At 38.1% G+C, this 6,000-nt stretch overlaps 1 pseudogene across 1 annotated transcript; it reads right to left on the reverse strand.

Moving 5' to 3' along the window:
• Window positions 1-4,257: 4,257 nt before the first annotated feature.
• Window positions 4,258-5,314, reverse strand: LOC306654560 (S-adenosylmethionine decarboxylase proenzyme-like; annotated as a pseudogene). The gene has a single exon. The product of its transcript is annotated as an S-adenosylmethionine decarboxylase proenzyme-like (transcript).
• Between the last annotated feature and the right edge of the window lie 686 nt (window positions 5,315-6,000).

Below are 6,000 nucleotides of genomic sequence, written 5' to 3' on the forward strand. Positions count from 1 at the left end.
CTGCTTGCCTGTTCTTGTACCCACAGCACCCAGAAAAGTCCTTGGTACGGAGTGGCCTCTTCTCTGTTTCTGCTTCTGATCTCCCTTCCATTTTCCTGGAATCATCATTGTATTTCTTTTCACCCCTGTAGCTTCTGCATAGAAGAGAAAATATTTGACTCCTGACTTCCTGAGTATGGATTATTTCACTTAGCTCAATAATCTTCAGTTCTATCCGTTTAGCAGCAAATGACACAAGTTCATTCTTCTTTATGGCCGCGTAAAACTCCATTGTTTGTAATACATTTCCTTTATCCACGTGATGGACACCTAGACTGGTTCCATACTTGGCTACTGTAAACACCATTTTGCACATATTGCTATAGTTTGCTGCTTTTTTTCTTAGTAAGCAAACTTTTATTGAAGCCTAAAGTGTGACAAAGAAATATAGTTCAATTGATTTAAGTCCAATACCCATGAAGAGGGAAATTATGGCATCAAAGTTTTCCCTTTTGTATCACTCTAGGATAGATTCTATTCAATCTTTACTTTTCATTTCTCTAGGGTTTGTTCCACACAAATCTGTGCAAGTTTTCAATGTTAGAAGTCTTAAGACTATTAAGGGAAAGGGAAAAAAATTTTTAATAAAATAAAAAGCAGACTTCAGGCCAACAAACATTACCAATCTACTGGAATACTGCGCCACATCTCATGTACACGTGTGACTGCATGACCAATGTGATCCTGCAGTATGTATAATCAGAAAAATGAGAAACTACACTTCATTTATGTATGATCTATCAAAACGTATAAATGCATTCTATGTCATGGACAACTAATTAGAACAAATGAAATTAAATTAAAAAAAAATCCATCTTGAGTATAGGTCCTCACAACAGAACAAGTCAAGACTTTAGGTGCTGTGCTCATTACAGAATCAAACAGATCAAGTTGATTGAAAACTTCCTCCATGAAACATTTGATCAACAGTGTGCTTGAGTATATCTCAAAGTCAAAACAGGGTTCCAACCAGTTGATTTCAAACCAAATAGATTTTAAGTTTAGAAACACTAAAAAGAAACATGTTTATGGAAGGAACAAAGCATTACTGCATCAATCCAGAAATTATCAAGAAAATATTGTATGTTCAAGAAATACAAAATGTTGTCAATTTTGCAGTTCTCTCAATTGCTTAAATACCGTGGTATTTGCAAACATAGCTAAAAGATCCCAACTCTTACAAGCCTATATTACTCGTCATTTCCCACTGAATATTTTTAGAATTTTAATTTTTTAAAACCTATCCAAACTTTGTGCTACATGGTAATATCTGAATAATCCGGACCGTTTTCATTCTGAGGAGTCATTCATTTGATCTTGTGCATGCCAAGGTGGAAGGAAGATGATACAGGAACAGATGAAGTCAGAACACGCACATGTGTTACTTAATCACAGAACTTCTAAACACTGATTCTGCTTTGAACCAAAGTTTAATACAGTAGAAAAGGAAGTTACAATACACTATTAAGGGAAATTAGTGGCAATGGCTACTGAAAGTAAAAGTTAAGGTGGATTATCCAAGCTGACAGGACTTAAATGAATCCAGGACCATTGCTAAATCTCCCTACTTATCTACTTAGTGGTAAAAATTCTGTTATACCACTACTTAGCAAGTTAGCAAAGGCATGGTACTCCCCTAGAAGCTGATCTCATTTATTGAGAGCACAGCGTAGCATGCTAATCTCAATCTATAACTACTCGCCCTCCTTGCTAATCAACATTAGAGATGCTTTTAAAATTATTTTGTGGGAGACATTTAAATTTGTCACTTACCTTCCAAAAGAGCCCAGGCCACTAAAAAGGCCAAATTAATATGCCCTTAAAAGAAAATTAAAGATTTCTCCTGAGTCTGCCATATCAGCCATTCTGCTCTAGGCTTTACTCTCCTGCTTAGCAGCCCCAGGTTGCTCTGCTGTGCAGGGCCTGAAGATCCCTATGGAGAAGGACTAGCTCCTGAACACCTGGAATTGGTTCAAAAAACTGGAGAGACACTGCCCTGAATGAAAGCAGGGAGCTTTATGCAGAAAGCTTCCAGAGCCATTCATGCAATAAATTTGATTTTATGAAGCACAGCAAGAACAGGCAAGCATTGAAATTATGGCGTTCCTTGAATTACCATAAAGGAAAAATACCATGTACCATTGCTTACATCAAGAAATAGAACATTAATGATGCCCCGAGAACACCTTCATGCCCTCTTCCTCTTAGTACCCTCCATAATGTCCGATGCTCCCATTCTTCAGTTGCGTGCTGCATGAGAGGAACATGACAATGAGCTTCCAGTTTCCAGCAGGCATCTCAGGATGAGACTTGCCCCACCTAAAGATGGACGCTTCCACTTCTCAGATAATCCAAGATGGCCACACTGGTTTACAAGAACTGTTGACATTCAGGGATGTGGCCATTGATTTCACTGAAGAGGAGTGGAAATTCCTTCAGCCAGCTCAACAAAACTTACATAGAGATGTGATGTTAGAGAATTACAGAAACTCGGTCTTCCTGGGTATGCATAACTTTCCTTCACAATTTTTAATTAATTATGATTATTTAATTTTCTTCACTTGATGAACATCTTCTGGGAACTTCTATAAGAATGTTTTTCGGATTTGTGCTTCCAAGAAAAACAGGGCAATTTTGGTAAAAATAAAATGTTCATGACATTTCTTTTAGTCTTTAATCTCTCCCTTCCTTGGTATGTTATATATCCTTCACTTTAGAAAAGTGATACTGAGAGTAATTCAGTGATATAAAATATTGTGACCTACACTTATAAGAAGTCACAGTTGAGAAGCCCAAAGTTTAAGGAAGGAACTTTAAAATGTTGATGGAGAAATTATCTAGCAGAAAAGATTTTGCAGAAGCTTATGTTTATTTCTCCTGTTATCATTGAATATGTACTGCCCTATGTTTATCGTGTTTTAAAATTCTTTAAAATAACCTGTGTATCTACAGCAATGTCCAAGTTCATTTAAATTAACCACCCAACTCCCCTTTGCTAGTGAGTGACAGCATGATTTAAAATATTTTCTGTTATTTGTGGGTCTCCAGGTGATAATGTGCATATTTTTAGAAAATTCTAGGTCAAGCCACTTTAATAAATTAATATCCTAAAGCAGTTTAATATTATTCATATATTTATTCATTAAAATTCACTTACATGTGCTCTTTATAAATAAATACTTGTTATGGATTTTCTGTGAAATGAAAGTCAAGTTTCACAATAAATGCTGTTTTGTGGTATGTAGTGATAGTTACAGATTGTAGTTATATGAAAGTGTTTGTAAATAATATATATCTATGGTTGGTTAAATTTTCCTTTTCTTTATTCTTTCATTTTATAGACTACATTTCATGTTGTAGGAGAGGTTTCCTCAATTCATGTAAAACTTTTATTTTTGTCTATATTTTATGAATATAGGACAATTTCCATTACTTCAGAAATTAGGACATTTTGGAATAAATGTATGCTTATTCTTGTTTCTATTGCCAATAAAATTTTATATGCTTAAAAAAAAGAAAATTAAACCCAGAGACTTTTCCCCATTCTCCCACCTGGGGCATAAGATGAGTTCATAAGGCCACAGTACAAGTGTATTACTTCATTTGCGGGGCTGGAGGGGAAGACACCAGCTCGAGGGAAGAAATCAAAGGACTACAAATGCAGAAACAATTATTAAAATAGTAACACACAAAACGAGGACCTGGAATCATTTCCTTAAGGACTTGTGAAAGAAAAATTTAATTGCCGATGCAAAAAAACATCTCTATGAAATAGAAACTGGTTTCCATAACACCAGTAGAGAATATGTTCTAGAAAGTGGAGGTAACTGGATGTAAAACTCTGGCAGCAATTTCATAGAACAGCGGCAGATGGTTAGGCTGAGGCCAACACCTCAGGAGGATGAAGGCCTTCTCTGTGGGGAAGCCTGGACCATACCGCAGAAATGTTACACGTGCATAAACCAAACTAAATTGTGTTCACATGTGCTGTAAAGTCTCATAACAGTAAAAATTATTTTCTATATGCACTTCGATTTCACAGCAAGAGTGGCATAGACTACCTAAACACAGAAGAGAGTGTTCAGCGTTCATGTGAGACATCTAACTCCCTGATACAGTAACGCGTACCCTCCAAAATGATCACCCTATCGTTACATCTAGGGCTTTCTGCCACTCCATGGTGGTGGTTAGGGGACGCATGGCCCCCAGTATCAACATCTAGAAAGTAGCCATCACCTTCTGCGTGTGCTCTCTCTCTCTCTCTTTGTGTTTTTTCTTCGTTTTCTTTAATCGACTCTGCTGTAACTGTTGCTGCTTCTTGGCAAAACAGGTACAAACAAAATTGTCATCATTGATCACAGCACTTGGGCAATGGAGACGTTTGAGACCTTCCGTCTCCTGGGGTGAAGAATGCACTGTGTGACCTCTAGAACTCTGACTAGCAAACAGGGCGGTCACGGATTTTCCTGCCTTGAAGACTTCCACAACTCTCCTGACCAAGTCATCCGAAGAGGTCTGACTTAAGTTTGTTTCAAAGCTAACAAGAAAATTCTGGTTCTGGAGTGATGTGAAGAGTCTAGAAAATTCCATCTGACTTCGTCCCATTCATTGAAAACCCACAAGGATTGAACGGTGTGGTGTCAATGACAGAACCTGGTATCAGGTCACAAATTCCACTCTCCCGAGCGACATCCTTCTCAGTAACACCATCTTTCGTGTGGACCCTGACTGTCGGGTCGAGCTCACTCGTCAAAATTCCCAGGGTTGTATCTGACTGACTCATTGCCTGGCTCTCTGGGAAACCCAGAGTGTACAGGTACCATCAGTCAGAAACCCCACATCCCATACAATATGCTGCCCCACTTGGGAATATTGCACTAAGAAATTCGATTTCTTCCTGGAAGTTCCAGGGTAGGGATCTTTGATGAGAAGCCTTCATGAAATTCTTATGAGACTAAAAGAAGCTTTGAATTGAATCCAACCCACCGTAATCCCTAGCAAGCTTCAACAAGAGGGTGGTACCCCATATCTTCAAAATGAAACATCTCTCAGGGACACACATGCTACTCTCGCTGAGTACAAAAGCTTCCTGCTTGTCAGGTTTTGTCACACTTATGATTGAACATCGCACATCCTTCAAAAGTACACCCCACTCAGAGCTTGGGACAATGCAAAGGTCCCCTGACCTTGGGTTTGCCTGGGGTTGCTGCCAGGAGAACCAAGCCTCCAGCAGCTTCTCGGTTCCTTTGGAAAAATGTGCAGCTTCCATACCCATGAGACTGTGAACAACCAACAACCACAGAAAATCAACTAAAGTAAATCTTTTCTCCGGCTGCTGCGGATTGTCCCAGCTGTTACTGAAGTTCAGGTTTCTTTTTATTAATATAAAATCTTATTAATTTTTTAAAAAAAAGGATTAGGAAAATTTTCCTGGCGTGGTATGTGTGTAAGCGAAAGTCGAAGGTCAGTCTGTTGAAAATAGAGGCAGATACAGTTCAGTCTCTTGTAGTCTTCTGCTTCCCAGTTACAGAGAGCAGAGAAATCCCCAGCTAATGTCGCTGGCCATACTGTGTAAGCCTGTAGTGTTGATTTTAATTCTTTTGGATTAATATCAGGGAGTGGAATAGCTGGGTCATATGATGGTTTGTAAGTTTTTGAGGAATCTCCATGTTGATTTCCAGAGTGGTTGTATTAATTTGCAGGCCCACCAGCAACGTATAAGTGTCCCTTTCCCCTCACATTCTCACCAGAATTTATTGTTCTTTGTATTCTTGACGATCGTTATTTTAACTGAAGTGAGTTTGTGCTTTCCTGATTGCTAAGGATGTTGCACATTTTTTTTCATATATTTTTTGGCCACTTATATGTCTTTTGAGAAATGTCCGTTTAATTCATTTGCCCATTTATTAATTGCCCAAATAATTAATTGGGCTATTTGGTTTTTATGGTGTTTTGGTTTTT

Source organism: Sciurus vulgaris, assembly GCF_902686455.1.
Source record: "Sciurus vulgaris genome assembly, chromosome: 1".
Classification (NCBI taxonomy): Eukaryota; Metazoa; Chordata; class Mammalia; order Rodentia; family Sciuridae; genus Sciurus; species Sciurus vulgaris.